A 20,231-nucleotide genomic window follows, 5' to 3' on the forward strand; every position below is an offset into this window, starting at 1 on the left:
TATACGTTTGGAAAATAAGAAATAAAATTAAAAAGATAGATATCACTATCTTTCTAAAAGGCCTTCCATGCGGTCTGACTGGTGTTACCTTCGCTCTGGGCTGTTAGTTGCCACCCTCACTTTGCTCCAGGCCGCTGGCCAATCCCACTGTTTTTAAACAGCATGGGATTTATGTTGATATGTTTTTTTCACTTAAATATAAACTTTTTGTAAGAAAAACAAGGTGAAAGTGTGTCACTCCTGCCAGTGGAGAATTTCCTGTGATTCCCATTAAGATCCAGTTTTTCTCTGGCTCCTCAATGTTACGCTCAATAAAATGCAGCCTTGATGCCACAGACAGTCATTGTTAACTCACTTCTGAAATCAAGCTCTTGTGTCCATGTTTGGGCCAAGGCTGTAATGAGGCCATACAATGAGGACAGAACCACTGGACCTTTCCACCTCTCATCCAAATCACCTGCACAGGCATGTTCATCCCCTTAGAGGGCAGCAGTGTTACAGGAATTGGCAGTGATCTGACTTACCAGCTCAAAAGTAAGGTGAAATCTTATCAAATAGATCAGCTTGCTACCTTCACACTTTGGAGCCATGTGATGTATTGGAAATCAAGTGTTAAACTGATCAAAGTGCTTAAAATCTTAAAAGGATTCCATATCTTAGAGACAGAAAAACATTTCCTCCAATGGGGGACCCAGGAGCAAGGAGGCATAACTTTAAAGTTAGAACTAGGTTGTTCAGGAGTGAAATCTGAAAGCATTTATAAATCTTGAATGCTTTCCTTCAAAAGTGAAAAAAAGAAAAGTTTACATGTCCATGTGGAGAGAGTGAGAAAGTGAAACCACCTAAGTTTTTCTTGCAAAGAACTGCCTTGCATATGATGGGCTGAATTTCCTGTTGTAACATTTCCACTTTTCTGGGATTCCAGGAAAAGGCATAGTATTTGAGATAATGGGAACTGCAGATGCTGGAGATTCCAAGATAATAAAATGTGAGGCTGGATGAACACAGCAGGCCAAGCAGCATCTCAGGAGCACAAAAGCTGACGTTTCGGGCCTAGACCCTTCATCAGAGAGGGGGATGGGGGGAGGGAACTGGAATAAATAGGGAGAGAGGGGGAGGCGGACCGAAGATGGAGAGTAAAGAAGATAGATGGAGAAGGTGTGGGTGGGGAGGTAGGGAGGGGATAGGTCAGTCCAGGGAAGACGGACAGGTCAAGGAGGTGGGATGAGGTTAGTAGGTAGCTGGGGGTGCGGCTTGGGGTGGGAGGTTGGGATGGGTGAGAGGAAGAACCGGTTAGGGAGGCAGAGACAGGTTGGACTGGTTTTGGGATGCAGTGGGTGGGGGGGAAGAGCTGGGCTGGTTGTGTGGTGCAGTGGGGGGAGGGGATGAACTGGGCTGGTTTAGGGATGCAGTGGGGGAAGGGGAGATTTTGAAACTGGTGAAGTCCACATTGATACCATATGGCTGCAGGGTTCCCAGGCGGAATATGAGTTGCTGTTCCTGCAACCTTCGGGTGGCATCATTGTGGCAGTGCAGGAGGCCCATGATGGACATGTCATCAAGAGAATGTATTATTGAGGTTCAGTACTAAAATCCATAAATTTTTGTTAGCTAGGGTGGAAGGTTCCATGTTGTGGTGGTTGGTGTCTCTGCTCTCTGGAATAGAGGTTGCAGGTTCAATTCCTATTGTGGAACTTGACAGCCCTAGAAAGGGTGGCCCAACACAGTCAGTGTCAATTTGTAACCCCTTTCAATGCACCTGATGGTAGGTGCTAAGAGCAATAGAGTTTATGGTCAACAGTACTGCAGAAGGCAGTAGCAAAAGGCATCCAGTACTTTGCTAATGAACCAATTACCTCTTAGGATACCTGGAAGGATGCAGAGTAGCTCTGAAAAGAAAGGTGGGTGCTAATTAGTGTGGACCTTTTTACTAGAGTAAGAACTGGCTCAGTCATCCGTTGGCCATTAGCTGGCTGGGAGCTTTCTAATGACAATAATTCTTCCATATATTGCTGGGGTCTAGAAAAGTAAGGTTCATTGTTTGATTGCTTGATTCACTGTGTCTATGTTTCTCTGTGACTTGCACTTGTGTATGTGTATGTGTGGAGTCTGTGTTTTCGTGTATATGTGAATTTGTGACCACCTCTGTGTTTCCATCTATGCTTTTGCACCAATGACTGTATGTTGCTGTTGTGTGCATGTGTGTGTGTCTGTAAATATCTATCTACATTCATGAGTTACAGTGTGCATGTGTATGTGTCTGTGTGTGTCTGTGCGTGTATGTCTGTCTGTGAGTTTGTGCATCTGTTTACCATTTTTTTCCATTTGTGTTTAAGTGCAGTAAGTGTGTGTGCTCATGTATCAGTATGTATGTAGGTATGTGCATCCGTGTATATGTATGTCAGTATGTGTGTCCATCTATGTATGTGTACATACATGTGTACATATATGTGCATCAGTATGTATACATGTGTGTGTGTGTGTGTGTGTGTGTGTGTGTGTGTATCAGAATATTCATTTGTGTGTGAGTGTGTGTGGTCCTTCTTCACAGTCAAAATGATCACCAAGAAGGTTAATTTTCTCACAGCACAAACATAACTTCATTTTATCTGAAATGAATTGATGATTGAGTTTAGGTAGTGGACTGAGGAGAGTGTAAAGCAGTTCACATACCCCTGGAACTAACAAGTGAAAACTATTTGATGAGAAGCATTGGAAGATTGCCAGCATCCATGGAGAAGTGGCGCAGCAGGTAGTTACAGGCCGTAGGAGGAGTTAGGGAACAAACTGACTGAAAAAAATAAGGATATACAACAAACAGCAAACCCATTGGCAACATTGCTTCATTTGCTACTATTTAGCACCTATGCTGGCTGCTCAGTTCCAGTGGGATTTCATGCTGTGTTTGAGCTCCAATACAACACAGCTTCCTTTCCTTTATACTGTATCCCTGCAGGACTTAGTGCACAAAGCAGGGATCAATGCTGATCAGTGCCTGACAATCAAATAAACAGCTTTCTGTCAGTTATAGCGAGCTATGGAAGAGAGATATTTAAATCTGGCCCATCTGCAGGGGAAACAGAGAAGGAACAGGGAAAGGTGCCAGGCTTGACGTTGGAGATGGAGATTTTAACAAAAATCACTCATGCGATGCCAGTATTAATGGTCCAATACAAACTGGATTCGAGAAGATATGGATGAGCAAACCGAGCACCTTGCTAGATGACAATAAGGGTCAGTTGCGTTGTATGGGTTGACCATCACGTGTAGGCCAGGCCGTTTAAGGACAGCAACATTTCTTCCCTAAAGGACATTGGTGATACAGAAATTATGTTGTCATTACGTGGTCACCACTGTTACTGACATTGGTTGTTGTTTGTTAAGTGGATATCAAGTTCTTCAGTTGCTGTAGGGATTTTGAACTCATGTCTCCATATCATGAATCCAGACTTTGGGAATACCAAGCCAGTATAATTGTCCTGTTTTATCTCTCTCTGACAATGCCCTCCCAACCAGAGATTGACAGTGACTGTCTTCCAGTTGTCAGTACCAATGTCAACCATCTTGATATCTCATTTGCAGGCTCAAGGGGCCAAATGGCCTACCCCTGTTCCAATTTTTTATGGTGTCTGTGTAACAGAAAGACCAGGTGATTGTGACCCAGATGTTGAATTAGGCGACAAAAGGGTCACCCCTCAGCCTCCAACAGTCCAAGGAAAATAGCCCCAGCATATTCAGCACCCTTCCGTATTACCTTCTGCTTCCTACCATCAAGCCGATCGCATATTCAGCCGTATTGTGTTTAGTTTTGGTCACCTTGCTATAGGAAGGATGCTATTAAACTGGGAAGAGTGCAGGCAGAAGAAATTTACAAGGATTTCAAAGATTGGTGAAAGTTTTATTGTAAATCTGCAGTGTAGCACAGACACAAGTTTATTTCCCTTCTGGATCCTTTCACTGCGCAGAAACCAAGATCCTGCTGGAGAAGAGATCACGGGCTTTTTTTTAAAAAGCTTTAATAAAGGTCCTGGTGAGTGTTGCTGAGCAAAGAGACCTTGGAGTGCAGCTTCATAGTCCCTTGAAAGAGGAGTCGCAGGTGGTCAGGATAGTGAAGAAAGCATTTGGTATGCTTGCCTTTATTGGTCAATGCATTGTCTCTTGAAATTGATAGCTGAAGTTGTGAATGTGCCAGACAATGGTTCTTGCCTTTTGGAGCATTGTGTACAATTCTGCTCTCCCTACTATTGGAAGGATGTTGTGAAACTTGAAGCTGCTCAAAAAAGATTTACAAGGATTTTTCCAGGGTTGGACAGTTTCAGCTATAGGGAGAGTCATAGAGTACTACAGCAAGGAGACAGGACCTTTAACCCAGATTGGTCTGTGCCAACTAAAATGTCCATTCACGCTGAACTCATTACCCAGCACTTGGCCTATATCCCTCTAAACCTTTCCTATCCATGTATTTGTCCCAATGCCTTTTAAATATTTTTAATGTACCCACCTCAGCCACTCCCTCTGCAACTATTTCTATATGCATACCACCTTTTGCATAAAAAAGTTGCCCCTCAGGCTCCCAGGTCTTCTTTCCCCTCTTACCTTAAACTGATGCCATCTGCCCAGCCATAGGGAAAAGACAGAATGCATTCACCCTATCCATGCCTCTCATGATCTTATAAAATTCTATAAGATACCCCCCTCAGTCTACTGTGCTCTAAAGAAAAAAGTCCTAGCTTGTCCAGCCTCTCCCAATAACTCAGCCCCGCAAGTCCTGGCAATCCTTGTAAATTTCTTCTGCCTGCACTCTTTCCAGTTTAATAGCAACCTTCCTATAGCAAGGTGACCAAAACTGAACACAATACGGCTGAATATGCGATCGGCTTGATGGTAGGAAGCAGAAGGTAATACAGAAGGGTGTTGAATATGCTGGGGCTATTTTCCTTGGACTGTTGGAGGCTGAGGGGTGACCCTATAGAGGTTTTTTAAATTATGAAGGACATGAATAGGGTGAATAGACAAAATCATTTTTCTCGAATGGGGGAATCCAAAACTAGAGGGGCATAGGTTTAAGGTGAGAGGGGCAAGGTTTAACAGACACCTAGGGGGCAACTTTTTCACACAGAGGGTGGTGTGTGTATGGAATGAGCTGCCAGAGGAAGTGGGGGAGGCCGGTACAATTACAACATTTAAAAGGCATCTGGATGGGGACATGAATAGGAAGATTTAGAGAGATATCAGCCAAATGCTGGCAAATCCTGGGGAGGTGATGGCTATACCGGTATTATGGCTGGACTGTTAATCCAGAGACCCTGCAGCTTTCCTGCTCCTCTGATGCTGCTTGGCCTGCTGTGTTCATCCACCTTCACACTGTGTTATCTCTAATGCTTTGGGGACCTGTGTTCGAATTCCACCATGATAGATGGTGGAATTTGAATTCAATAAAAGAAATCTGGAATTAAGAATCTAGTGATGACCATGAATTGATTGTTGATTGTCAGAAAAACCCATCTGGGTCACTAATACCCTTTAGGGAAGGAAACTGCCATCCTGGCCTGGCCTACATGTGACTCCAGACCCACAGCATTGTGGTTGACTCTGAACTGCTGTTTGGGCAGTTAGGGATGTGCAATAAATGCTGCCTGGCCAGTGATGCCCTCATCCTGTTTACAAATAAAACATGGGGCTAGATTTATTCAGGATATCTGGTCAGCATGGACAAGTTGGACTGAATAGTCTGTTTCCATGCTGTACTTCTCTATGACTGTATGACTCTGTAACCTACAACAAAATTAAACTTAACACCCAAGAACCAAATTTCAACACTGTGCACCAGGCTGTTGCCTGGGTTGGAGTATTTTAGCGATGAAGAGAGGCTGGATAAGCTTGGGTTGCTTTCTTTGGATCAGAGTGTTGGGGGGGTGTTGGTGGTGGAGGTTGGGGAGAGGGGAACTTGATAGAGGTGTGCAAGATGATGAGGGGCATGGACAGGGTGAGTAGAAAGCAGCTGTTCCCCTTAGTTGAAGTGTCAAAACAAGGGAGCATCGTTATAAGGTGAAGGGTAGGAGGTTGACAGGAGATTTGAGAAGAAGAAGTTTCACCCAGAATGTGGTGGGGATCTGGAATGCACTGCCTGGTGGTGGGGGGGAGGGGGTGGTATTTGAGACAGGAAAACTCACAACCTTTTGAACAGTAATTAGGTGGCTGTCTGAAATGTTATAACAGTCAAAGCTATAGCTTAAATACTGGAAGTTGGGATTAATACAGATGGGTTGGTGCAGACTTGATGGGCTAAACGGTTTCTTCTGTGCTATATGACTCTACGACTCTATGATATTGGGGGCAGTAAGAACCTAATCTTTTTTAATGAACACACCACTGAGATATCAGATACACCCAATTAATCAAATAACAAGCATTTCGCCAGGAACAGTGCAACAAAAGCAAAGAAAAACAGAAGGGAAAGAAAATAGGGAGCACATTAAATCAAAATAATGGTGGAGGGGAAGATAATACACCCCATTGGTGCCCATTTCTGTTTAAAGACTTTGAGGGCGCCATAGGACTCCATGTGGTCCCTTTCCAAGGACACCCGGGCACGAATGTAATCACAGGAAAGGGCCTGTCAGAAACAATAGCCCCTTCTGTGGTGAAGGGTATTGCCAGGGCATGTTGATGGCTACCTTAGACAAGCAAGAACCTAGTGACGGCGCAAATGAGGAGATCCAAGAAAACTCTCTGGGCAAGGAAAGGGCCCGAAGATAAAGGAAGCCAACAAATTCTTCACGCCTTCCATCCACTTCTCCCTCAGCAGCAAATGCAGATAAGGCTGTTGTGCCAAAGTCAACGGTCCTGAGCCACACCAGTTTTAATACTGAGTTGACCACGTTAGCACAGAACATCACCTTCTGAGGGAGACTGTTGCCGAAGACATCATCATTGTTTTTTATGTGGGAATTATACTTGGAATGGAGCTGGGATGGGTTGACAATGGGAATGAAATATTCCCCCAATCAAGTCGGTAGCTTGCTGTGTGAAAATTGGTTGGTGGTTACAACAGTGACTTCACCTGGTATTACTGGTCACCCACAGCACGTAGACTGCAGATGTCCAAGAAGATAGTTCACCACCTTCCCAAGGACAACCAGGGAAGGGCAAAAAGTCCTGGGCCAGCCGACACACCCACATCTCATGAACGAATTTTAAGGAAGGACCTCATCAACTCTAATGGTGTGAGTTAGTGCAAGATGTTGTAAAAATGCAAGACATTTTCCTTTTGGAGATTAGATGATTGCCTGTTCATGGCACTGACATCTTTCACTTTGATAAAGATAAATTCACCCTTGGGCACAGTAAATAGATTGTGCTGCAATAGTCACTTGGATCACAGGGCACTCGAAGATTGCTGAAGGGAGACGTGTTGTTGAAGCTTTTTATTTTGCACTCATCCTAGATGCAGGAATGCCAAATTTCAAAGGGGACAACGATTTGGCACTGCATAAGAAAATATGCAAAAATAAACTCTTTCATTGCAAGATGTGAGTAACGTTGCTGGGAAGTGGATTATTCAAGGTGCCCAGCTATGGATGCAATGCTTTTCCTCTTTGTCTGTTCTCCCTCATGTTTAGGGCAAGGATGCAGCTCCTAACTCTGCCCGGTTGGGAATGGGATTGAATCATGTGTTGCTGGCAACAATCTGATCCAGACCAGCTAACCAGGCCAGAGAGTAATTGGCACAGAAACCGACCACTTGGTCCAACTTGTCTGTGCTGACCAGGTTTCCCAAACTAAACCAGCCCCTTTTGTCTGCATTTGGCCCATTTCCGTCTAAACCTTTCCAGCTCATGTACCTGTCCAATGTCTTTTAAATGCTGTAACTATACCTGCTTCTCTTACTTCCTCTGTCAGTTCCCTTCAAGGAGTTACAATTTTAGATGCGTGCTCTCGCCCAGATCTACAATCAATGATGATGGAGAGACTAATCTGTTTACCACCAAATGACTTTCGAGGAACCCTGCTGAATTATACTACTTGCTATTGGTGGAAGGATTGAAACAAATCAATACTTAATTCACTTAAGATAACAAAGTGTGAAGCTGGATGAATACAGCAGGCCAAGCAGCATCTCAGGAGCACAAAAGCTGACGTTTCGGGCCTAGGCCCTTCATCGGAGAGATGGTGAAGGGTCTAGGCCTGAAACCTCAGCTTTTGTGCTCCTGAGATGCTGCTTGGCCTGCTGTGTTCATCCAGCTTCACACTTTGTTATCTTGAATTCTCCAGCATCTGCAGTTCCCATTATCTCTGACTTAATTCACTTACTCGTTTTGCAAAAATATCTTCCTTTAATTAAGTCCAGGACTGGGACTTGAGCCCAGAATTTCTAGCTCTGAAGGCAGGACAATACCTACTGCATCATCAGACTTCCTATTGCATTGCTTCTCTTGCTAATATTTGCAATAGGTTTTGAGAATGGTCTTGCGTGTAAAGCTGTGGAGATCAGATCAATCTTATGGTCACCTGACACCAGCAAAGTCCCGCTATTATTTGCTGATGACGTGTAACCGACATATTATGGACACAAGTGAATCAGGTGTCATTGCCCTGACCTCCAAAGAAGATTAGGATTATGTAGATTATGAATTTTCACCATTGCATGGAGTTGATAAGGAGACAGTGCCACATTCCTCGGCTGAGGGCACAAAAGTTGAGAAGAGTGAGATGTGATCTTGTTGAAACATTAAGATGCTGAGTGGACTGATGGCTGGATGCTGATAGAATGTTTCCCCTGATGGGTGGAGTCCTGAACCACAGGGTTCAGTTTGAAAGTAAGAATGAGATGAGGAGAATGTTTTCCTTTCACAGGGGGATGTTAGTCTGGACATATTCTCTCCTTCAGAGAGCATCAGAGGCCGTAACCATTCAATATTTTCAAAGCTGACTTACGTAGAGTATTGATGGACACGAGTTTCAAATCTATGGGGGACAGTCAGGAAAGTGGAACTGAAACCACAAACCACAAGCTTTTTCCCAAGGTGGGAGAGTCAGTTACTAGGTTTAAGGTGCGAGGGGGCAAGGTTTAAGGTGATGTATGAGGCAGGTTTTTTACACAGAGGGTGCTGGGTGCCTGGAACTCGCTGCTGGGGGAGGTAGTGGAAGCAGATACAATGGTGATTTTTAAAGGGCATCTTGACAAATGCTTGACTAGGACAGGAATAGAGGGATATGGTCCCTGGAAGGGTAAGGGGGCTTTAGTTGTGAAGGGCAGCTTGTCGGTGCAGCTTGAAGGGCCAAAGGGCCTGTTCCCGTGCTGTAGTTTTCTTTGTTCTTTTTGTATGCAGGGAAGGAGCTGGCATATTTGAGGGGCCGAATGGATCATTTTCATTGAACAAAAGATCATTGTGCTGGTAGTTTACAATCACCTCACACATTTTCCAGGAATTGTTTCAACTGGCATGCACTACCCTTTATTGTGCATGCATTTGCAAATTAGCTATTTGGCCGCTGGAGGCTGCACACAGTCATCCACATTTGTTAAGATTGTGTGCTGCCTGCAGTAGCACAGTTGGAAGCACTGTCACTCTGAGTCAGCGGTTTGAAGATTCAGTCCTACAAAACTCTAAAGAGATACTGCGGCCCAATACTGGCAGAGCAACAGGAAAATTAGCATAGCCTTAGCAGACCATAGGGCTTCTCTCTTATTGGAGATAAAGGAGCAGCTGGTGGTGGCTTAACCTGAGGGTCATCCCTCCTCAGGTAAGGGAAAAGGTTGAGAAGGAGAGCCCTGCAAGATGGCCACAGTTTGCGGAGGAGTTGAGCCCACAGTAATGGTGTCACTCTGCATTAGGGATAACTGTCAAGCCAGCTGAGGTAACCCATCCCCTACTGGTTAAGTGTATCTCTCTGGGAGGAGATGTATATCAGATGAGATGTTGAGCCAAGGACCTGACTGCTTTTCGTATTCAGAGGGACATCGTGGAGTGGAGACCTGTAAAAGTTGGAGGATGAGCGAACAATTTTTTCGCTTGCGTATAAAAGATTCCCTGGCTGCTGTTTTGCAAAACAGTAGAATAATCCTACCCAGTGGCCTGGCAAGCGTTTATCGCTGAACCAATATCACAAAAGAAAGATTATCTTTATAATCACATTGCTGTTTGTGGGATCATACCATGTATAAACAGACATTACGACAGGAACTACTCTTTAAAAATACTTTGTTTCCTGTCAGGTACTTTGGAACTAGCTGAGTGGGCACCATGGGCTGAAGGGCCTGTTTCCATGCTGTATGACTCTATGACAGTTGCCTGAGGGTGGAACCAAACCTGGGTCTGGGGCACTGTGAGGCAGCAGTGCTAACCACTGAGCCACCATGCCACCCCAGGGAATCATAGCATCCAGGAAATCTTTTGCACGTACCTATTGCAAGCAACAGGGCTTTCTTGCCGATTGTTCACACATCCCTGAACTTTTGACATCTCTAAGATGTCCCACTGTATACAAAGATCAGACTGAGAGAAAGGATAGAAGTTAAAACCCGTACTAAGTATAATAGGTCATCTCGCACAGCACTTTGTTTTTGGTAAACAAGAGGAAGTGTTAATTCATTAATTGCAAATTAGCTAAACAATGAAAGGGCATTTACAGTGCCTTCCACAGCTTCACTGCTGGTAGATTACATTTGAAGCATGGTCACCTTTTTCCTGTAGAAAATATAGCAGCTAATCTGAGCACAGCAGGATCCAGTAAACAACCAGCTCCCTCATTATTCTTTCTTGGCGTATGTTCGTTGGCGAATAAATTTTGGCAAGGGCACAGGGACCAAGTGCCATGGGATCTTTCACGCTCATCTGAGAGGTTGAGCAGGACCTCAATTTAATCTCTCATCCAAAAGTCTGGACTCCCAACAATGCAGCACTACCTGCAGGAATGCACGAGAGAATTCAGACCAGAAGACCATAAGACACAGGAACAGGAGTTCTCCATTCAGCCCTTCAATCCTACTCTGTCATTCAAAGAGATCATGGCTGGTCTGATAATCGTCAACTCCATTTTCCTGTCTTTTCCCTCTAGCCCTTGATTCACCTACTGATGGAAAAATCTAGCTGTATTTTACTTGCAAGTTTTTGAAGCGGAAATTGGGCACAAATGTTTAGATGCAGATGATTTGATATCAAGTTCATAACGTCCAAGGTGAACCGCTTTCAGAAAATCAGATTTTGGGATATGTTACTTGAGTAACTTAATATGTAATATGTGATATGTGATCGCTGCTTTGGAGGAAGAGGCGATTTTGGATCTCTCATTCCCAAAGCTTTCCAACATTAAGAGGCTTCATTCCCACGTGACTGAGAGCTATGATCAGCCAGTAACTCAATTCTAGGTGTATTATTGACTACTGGATGCTCGAAGTTAAATTCAATCATTTTTGATTCACTTGTGGGGCATAGGGGTTGCTGGATGGGCTAACATTTATTGCTCATCTCTAGCTTCCCCAGAGAAGATGATGGTGAGCTGCCTTCTTGAAATGGTGCAGTCCATGGTCTGTAGACAGAGCCACAATGCCGTTTGGGAAGGAGTTCCATTGTTTTTGTCCCAGAGACACCGAAGGAACGATAATATATTTCCAAGTAGCATGGTGAATGTCTCGGAGAGGAACTTGCAAGTGGTTCCCATGTTCCCATGCAACTGCTGCCCTTGTCCTTCTAGATGGAGGTGATCATGGAAGGTGCTGGCTAAGGATGTTTGATGAATTTCTGCTGTGCATCTCGTAAATGATAAATAGTTCTGCTACTGAGTGTTGGTGCTGGAGGGAGTGGATGTGATGCCAATCAAGTGGGCTGCTTTTTCCTGGATGGTATCAAGCTGCTTGAGTGTTGTTGAAGCTGCACCCATCCAGGGGAAGTGGAGAGTATTCCGTCACATTGCCTGGCTTATGCCTTGCAGATGATGAAGTCAGGAAGTGAGTTACTCATTGCAGTATTCCTAGCCTTTGACCTGCTCTTATAACCACTGTATTTATATGGCTAATCAGTTCAGTTTCTGGTCAATGGTAACTTGCAGAATAATGATAGTGGGACATTCGGTGAGGCAAATGCCATTGAGTGTCAAGGAGCAGTGAATCGATTGTCTCTTCTTGGAGATGGCCAACGTCTGGCATGAAATTTATTTGCCACTTTTCAGCCAAGGTCTAGATATTGCCCAGGTCTTGCTATACATGGGCATAAAGTGCTTCAGAGGACCTGGGTTAAAAATAGAAAGTGCCGGAGAATCACAGCGGTTCTGGCAGTGCCTGTGGACAGAGGTACAGAGTTAATGTTTCACATCCAGTTCTTCTTTGGAAGACCTGTTTAAGATTTATGTGTTTTTACTTTAGGTTCTGCAGCTTTTGAGATAGATGTATCTGGGTCTTTTTTCATTGAACAATAGGTAAGTAATTGTATCTACTATTATTGCCAGACTGTTTTGATCCAGACACCCATATAATGTTCTAGAAGACTGAGGCTCGAATCCCGCCACAACAGATGGTGGAATTTGAATTCAGTAAATATCTGGAATTAAGAATCTAATGATGACTGTGAATCCATTGTCAATTGTCAGGAAAAACCCATCTGGTTCATGAATGTCCTTTAAGGAAACTGCCATCCGTACCTGGTGTGGCCTACATTTGACTCCAGACCCACAGAAATGTGGTTGACTCTGAACTGCCCTCTGGGCAATTAGGGATGGGCAATGAATGCTGCTTAATCTGCGATACCCTCATCCCATGGCTGAATAAAGAAATAAAAACCATATGAAGGAAACATGAGAGCTAACAGAGATGCATACAGAAGCTGTATTCTACAAATGCTAATTTTTTTCCAGTTTGCACTCACTTCATATTTTTTGTAATCTGAGAGATCAAACAAGCATTTTGTTCAAAATTGGCCCTGGGATTTTTCTTCTCAGGCATATGTCTACTTAAATCCTAAAGTTTGAGGTGGTGTCTACATTTTAAAAGTGTTCAAAGTTTTATTCCCCAAGTATTGAGCTTCTTATTCGCTGATCTGATTCTTTTTCGGCAAACAAAAACAATTATTTACTCCCTCTTGAGTTCCAGTGCTAACTCATCTCTCATGAAATTTGTTTGGGGAATAGGAGAACAGTCTTAATTGTCGATGATTCATCAGCAATGGTGTGGCACTGGGAAATGTTTAATAACCCCATGAGGAAATGAGGCTGGTGTTTACAGCTGCAAATCTGTAAATGAATATTAAATATCCAAGATATTTAATCTTGGGTTCCAAGAAGTCGACTGAGTTTGGCGATATTTAAACCAGGTCTGTAAAAGGTGGAAATATCAAGAGCTGAAGATGCCCAATGCAGAAAAGTATAAGGCTTGATCAACATTGGGTGCCTGAATCTATCTAACTTATTTGGAAATGGTTAGTTTCTGAGATATGGAAATAATACAGAATATGTAATGGTGACATTAATAATCAAACAATACAGGGACTTAATATCTCTTCATCCATTGGCTGTGAGCTTGGAACCACTTCTGGGGCAGACCAGGTTAGGATGGCAGATTTTGTTTGCTGAAATACATTAATGAATTGGGTGGGTTTTTAGAAGAATCAATGACAGTTTCATGCTCACTGTTACTGAGACTAGGTTTTAATTCTGGATTATTTTTCAACTGAATTTTAAGTTTACCATTTGCTGTGTTGTGATTTGAAGCAGCATTCACAGGTCTTTAGCCTGAACCTCCGGATTACTAGCCACTTGATATCAATGTCATCTCTCTAATCCAGAATTGGAGAGCAATCTTCCCATCAGAATTAGACTCTGCTCATAGTGAATATGAGCATGAAGAGTTAGTTAACATCTGGAAACTATCAGATTGCCATAAAAACTCAATTGGTTAATTATTACTTCATTAGGGAAGGAAACCTCCCATTCCAAACCCATCAAAATCTCTATCTGACCCCAGACCAACAACCACCATCAATATTCTCAGTGTCCTTGCGAGCAATTCAAACTGTTCTCTGTAAGAGTTCAAGAAGGGGGAGTGCCATTATCCTCCTCAGAGTGATTTGTAATGGGTGATTACTGGCAGATTGCCAGCAGCACCTGCTTACCAAGAATTAAGATAAAGAAGAAGGTCTTCTATTCTGTGTTGGAGATTCAGAACCACTTCATTATCTCACTAAAGCAGCATTTAAGTATATTCGTGACTCTTCAGATAATGAAGCAGTCTGAGCCTAGATGCAGTCAAACCTGAAGTCTCATCCCACCAGGCTATAGCCCACCAGGTTTAGTTGAAATCACAAGGTTTTGGACCGCTACTCTTTCGTCAGGTGAATTGAAAGAGAAGAGCACATAGAAGACAGAATTTATATGCAGAGAGATCCAGGGCAGAGAGATCAAAAGATTGTGCAAATAGTGTGAGTGGAATGTCAAATAGTAAGCCTCTGCAAGCGACTGAGAGTGTTAGACAGTGTGAGTAAAGTGTCAAAAGCTGGATAACAAGCAAAAGTATGACCTATGATCTGACTAAATGGGGTGGGGAGATAATTACAAAAAATTAAAAATAAGGTGCTGCTGGAAAAAAACCAAATGGCTAGATAACATGATAGGTACAAGAGTTGCCGAGGGTCTCACACTCTTGGCCACCTGCAGAGATTTATTCAACACTCCACTCACACCATTTGTGCGATCTTTTGATCTCTCTGCTCTTGATCTCTTTGCATACAAATTCTGTTTTCTGTGTGCTCTTCTCTCTCGCTTCAACTGACAAAGGGGAAGCACTCCAAAAGCTTGTGATTTCAACTCAACCTTTTGGACTATAACCTGGTGTGGTGTGATTTCTGACTTGGCCCACCCCAGTCCAATACTGGCACCTCTATGTCATAGTAAAACCTGAAAAAACATTCAGGCTAGGATTGTACACAGAGATAACAAGGTGCAGACTAAATAAAAACTGAAAGAACTGAGGATGCTGTAAGTGAGGAACAAAAACAAAGTCGCTGGAAAAGCTCAGCAGGTCTGGCAGCATCTGTGGAGGAGAAAACAGAGTTAACGTTTCTGGTCCGGTGACCCTTCCTCAGGAAGTTTATTCACTGGACCCGAAACATTAACTCTGTTTTCTCCTCCATAGATGCTGCCAGACCTGCTGAGCTTTTCCAGCAACTTTGTTTTTGTTCACAACAAGGTGTAGAGCTGGATGAAGCAGGCCAAGCAGCATCAGAGGAACAGGAAATTTGGCTCTGACTTCCAGCATCTGCAGCTCTTGCTATCCATTAGCCTGCGTCTCTAGATTACTAGTTCAGAAACATTACTATTATATCACCAAGTGATTTGTTTGATAACAAATCACCTTTGGAAGTTTTCCTATGTTAGCTTTAAACATTTTAAGGGCAATACTTTCCCCCCTACTCATTCATGGGATGTGGACATTGATATTTGGGCTGGCACTTGTTGCCCATCCCTAATTGCTCTTGAGAAAGTGGTGGTGAGCTGGCTTTTTGAACCACTGAAGACCATGTGCTGTGTGCTGACCCATAATGCCATTAGGGAAGGAGCTCCAGAATTCTGGCCCAGTGAAACTGAAGGAATGGCAATATATTTCCACATCAGGACAGTGAGTGACTTGGAGGGGAACTTGCAAGGGGCTTGGTGATCCCACGAATCTGTTGCCCTTGTCCTTTTAGATGGTAGAGATAATGGGTTTGCTAGGTGTTCTCTGAGGAGCCTTGGTGAGTTTCTCTTGTAGCTAGTATACATTGCTGCTCCTGAGCATTCATGATGAATGTGATGCCAACCAAGCATGCTGCTTTGTCCTGGATGATGGCAAGCCTTTCAGAGTTTTTGGAGCTGTACTCATTCAGGTTAAAGGGGAGTTACTGTCACACTCATGATTTTTACCTTGGAGATGGTGGACAGGCTTTGGGGAATCAGGAGATGAGTTACTCACTGCAGCTGTTAGTACGTTTCTGGCAAGGACAGTGCAGTTTCTGATCAATGGCACTGCTAGAATATTGACAATGGAGGATTCAGTGATGGTTATACCATTAGATGTTAAGGGAGTGATTCTCTCCGTTAGATGGTTAGATTCTCTTTTGTTGGAGATGACCATTGCCTGGCACATATCTGGTTTAAATGTCAATTCCTATTTGTCAGTCCAAAGCTGAATATTGTCCTAGTCTCATAGCATGTGAACATGGACTGCCACTATAACTGAGGATTTGTGAATAATGCTACACATTGTGCAATCATCAGCAAACATCCCCGCTTCTGACCTTATGTTTGAGGGAAGAGCAATGATGAAACAGCTGAAAATAGGTGGGCTTAGAGCACTACCCTGAGCAACACTTGCAGAGATGTCCTGGAGCTGAGAATTCTGACGCCGACAATCGCAGCCATCTCCCCAGGTGCCAGGTATAACTGCAGTGGTTCGAGAAGTCAGCTCTCACCACATTCTCAATGGTAATTGAACATGGGCATGAAATGATAGCTTTAACAGTGACATCAACATCCTGAATAAACAAGGTAATCCTTTAATATTGCTAAAAGAGGAAACGTCATGTTGTCATTTATGGGATCTTGCTGTGCATACACCAGTTGTCCCATTTTTGACAATACAATGGTGACCATGTTTCAAAAATACTTAATTGGCTATAAAGTGGTTTCCGATACCCTGAATTTGTGAAAGGTCGTCAATAAATGCAAAGGCATTTTCTTCGTACCTGGTGCCGGGGCAGAATGTGCTAGCTGTTAGTAAGCTGTTCTATCCAGTATCTGTAATTGTGTGTAATTGGCTGCATGCCCTAGGCATTGGGGAATGGTGGAGGGCAAGCAAGAATAGAATCAGCATGTGGGATTGTACAGAGGGATTTATACTGAACTGAAACTGGGCAGGAGGAGATTGTTGGGAGAGCAGTTGGAGATAATTAATGAGCGCTTGCAGCCAAAGTCATTCATATTATACATGCATTGGCATAGTAGAAAATTGAATTAACTTAATGTTTGTATCTTGGAAACCAGCATTATTTATTAAAAGCATCAGTTAGAGAGGAGCCTGGATGCCTTTCTCCAGTGCTGTGCAGCTGGAATTGCACTGAGGGCCTGCTGGGCACCCTGTGGGAGACAATGCTGCACCTGCTGAGGTTGACCAAGTTAGTGTCACCAGCGTTATATCTCCTGCTGCCATGTTAACACATATTTAATTAACATGCTTGCTTTTTGAGGTCCAGCGACATAATGAGACTGCCACTGCCAGTGTTCAGTTTATTAGCTGGTGTGTTATGATATTCATACCTGAGTCTGTTTATGTTGTGTGGGTAGATTGACAGGGCAGTTAGGAGTCTGCAGAGCTTGTGACAGCATTAAATTAATGAGCTGCTTTTTGTCATAATGTCTCTGCTTTATCAATATTTTCTTCCCCACTTTGGAGAGATTGCAGAAGAATTTGGGTAAGAACATAAGAAATCTGAAATAAACCATGCTGTCCCTGAAGAGGAGAGATAGAAACTTGTATTTGAAAATAAAGGATTTGCATTTTAATAGAACCTTTTGTGACCTGCTAATTCCTAAAGAGCTTTGCAACGAATGTGCACATTCAAAGGTGTTACTATCACTGAATCCCCATTATCAATATCCTGTGCACTTACCGTTGACCAGAAATTCAACGGGTCTACTATGTTAAGACAGCAGCTGCAAGAGCTGGTCAGAGTCTACGCAAAAAAAAACACAGCAAGACTGGAGAAGCTCAGCGGGTCTGGCAGAATCTGTGGAGAAAGAAATAGGTAATATTTCAAGCCCAGTCTCACTCTTCTTCAGAATACAAAGGAATCTTGCAGCAATTTACTCACGTCCTGATTCCCCAAAGTCTGTCCACCATCTATGAGGTACAAGTCAGGAGTGTGATGTAATATGCCTCACTTAGAATCCATGCAGTGTGGAAGCAGGCCATTCAGCCCATTAAGTCCACACTGACCCTCTGAACTGCTTCCCACCCAGACCCACCTCCCTACACTATAACCCTGTACTTCCCGTGGCTAATCCTCCTAGACTAGACATGCCTGGACATTGTCAGCAATTTAGCATGGCTAATCCACCTAACCTACAATTGTGGGAGAAAACGGGAACACCAGGAAGAAACTCATATAGACACAGAGAGAATGGCAAATTCCACACAGGCATTTGCCCAACAGTGAAATCGAAACCCGGTCCCTGGCAGCCCTGCTAACCCCTGAGCCACCGTGCTGCCTCACTTGAGTGGATGAGTGCAGCTCCAACAACATTCATTCATGATACGATCCAGGACAAAGTGGTTGGATTGATTGGCACCACATCTACTCCCTCCACAACCAATACTTAGTAGCAGCAATGTGTACTATCCAAGAGATGCCCTGCAGAATTTGGCCAAGGCTCCTTAGACAGCACTTCAAAACACATTAGTACCACCATCTAGATGGGCAAGGGCAGCACATACCCACCACCACCTGCAAATTCCCCTCCAAGTCACTCAGCATCCTGACTTGGAAATATATCACCATTCCTTCACTGTTACTGGGCAAAAATCCTGGAATTTCCTCCCTAATGGCACTATGGATCAACCTACAACATATGGACTGCAGCAGTTCAAGAAGGCAGTTCACCACCACCTTCTCCAGGGCAAATAAGGATGGGCAATAACTGCTAGCCCAGTCAGCAAATTCTACATTTTATAAATGAATTGAAAAGTATTGTAATGTGGGAAACATTAGGTAGTTTCAGATAGTAAAGTCCCATGAACAACAAGAAGAAAAATTGCAGAAATGATTTAATGATGTTGATTGTTCACAAAATTCTTAGCTCTAATCCTAAACTGTATGATGGCATCTTGTACATCATCTAAAAAGGGAAGAGAGTTTCAGTTTATCATTCCATCTGAAAGATGGCAGCTCCAATATTGAGGCAAATCAGTTTTAATCCAAATTATATATTTAAATCTGTGGTGTGAAACTTGATTGCATGACTTTATGATTCACTTGAGTCACTGGCCGACTGCTTATTTATCTTCTTAACATTTGTCCAAGATTGTTGCACATAAATTGACTTGCCTGAAAAGCAATAATTACTGCATTTTAAGAGTAATCATCCAGCTGAAAGGTGCTTTGAATATTAAGTCATGATCCCTTTATTTGGTACAAACAATTGAACCATAAAGGAAAACTAGACACATGGCTTTCACCTAAATTGGCTGCATTTGTATATTACCTAAATATTGACTTCTGCTCTGACTTGGTGGCAAAATGTAGAGGGTTTTTTTAATGAGTGTTTTGTGACTAGAAGGCTGTTTTCACTGAATTTCTGTTGGTCTCAGTACTAGATCCTCTATTACTTGTGGTATACCTCAATGATTTGGATGTAAATGTCTGGGATATGATCAAGAAATTGGTGGATGATACAAGAATTAGCCTCATGATTGATAGGATGAAGATAGCTGTAGACAGCAGGAGGATTAATGGATTGGTCAGGTGGCAGAAAAGTACAAATAGACTTCAAGTGGAGATAAGTGAGGTGATACATTTGGGAAGTTCAAACCAAACAAAAGAATGTACGATAAATTGGAAAACACTGTGAGGTATAGAGGAAATGTGTAACTTTAGACTGAGTATCTACGGGGCCTTGAAGGTAGTTAAGGTGGTTGAGCAGGCATTAGAAATCCTGTATGTGATCAGCCAAAGTATAGAATTTAAGAGCCGGGAGGTTATGCTGGAACTCAATAAATCATTTATTGATCTGTATGCAGCCCCGGTCACCCCATTACTGAAATGTTACAAATAACTAACAAGGATAAAATGAGATTTATGAAGCTATTGCTAGGGCTGGAAAAATACATTTGAGAGGAAAGATCAGATAGGTTGGAGATGGTGTCCAAAAATACATGGTGCTGAGGAGAGATTTGGTAAAGGAATGCAAAATTTTGTGAGAGACCTGGGTAGAGTGGATGGGAAGGGCTAATTTACCTTGGCAGAGAGATCAGTGATTGTGAGACATATAGTTAATGTAATTGGTTGAAATATTAGAGGGGATATGAGGAAACGTTTTTTTCACCCAGAGGAATTTGGAGCCCTGAAATGACTAGTTGAAGGGGTGCTGGAGATTGTTTGAATCATTTAAGATTCTGGTCCTCAAGTTATGGATTAAATACTGGGGAATGGAATAAGATTGGGTGGCTTGTTTTTTGGCCAATGATGATGGGCCATGTGATCTCTTCC

Source organism: Stegostoma tigrinum, chromosome 6 (genome assembly GCF_030684315.1).
Source record: "Stegostoma tigrinum isolate sSteTig4 chromosome 6, sSteTig4.hap1, whole genome shotgun sequence".
Taxonomy (NCBI): domain Eukaryota; kingdom Metazoa; phylum Chordata; class Chondrichthyes; order Orectolobiformes; family Stegostomatidae; genus Stegostoma; species Stegostoma tigrinum.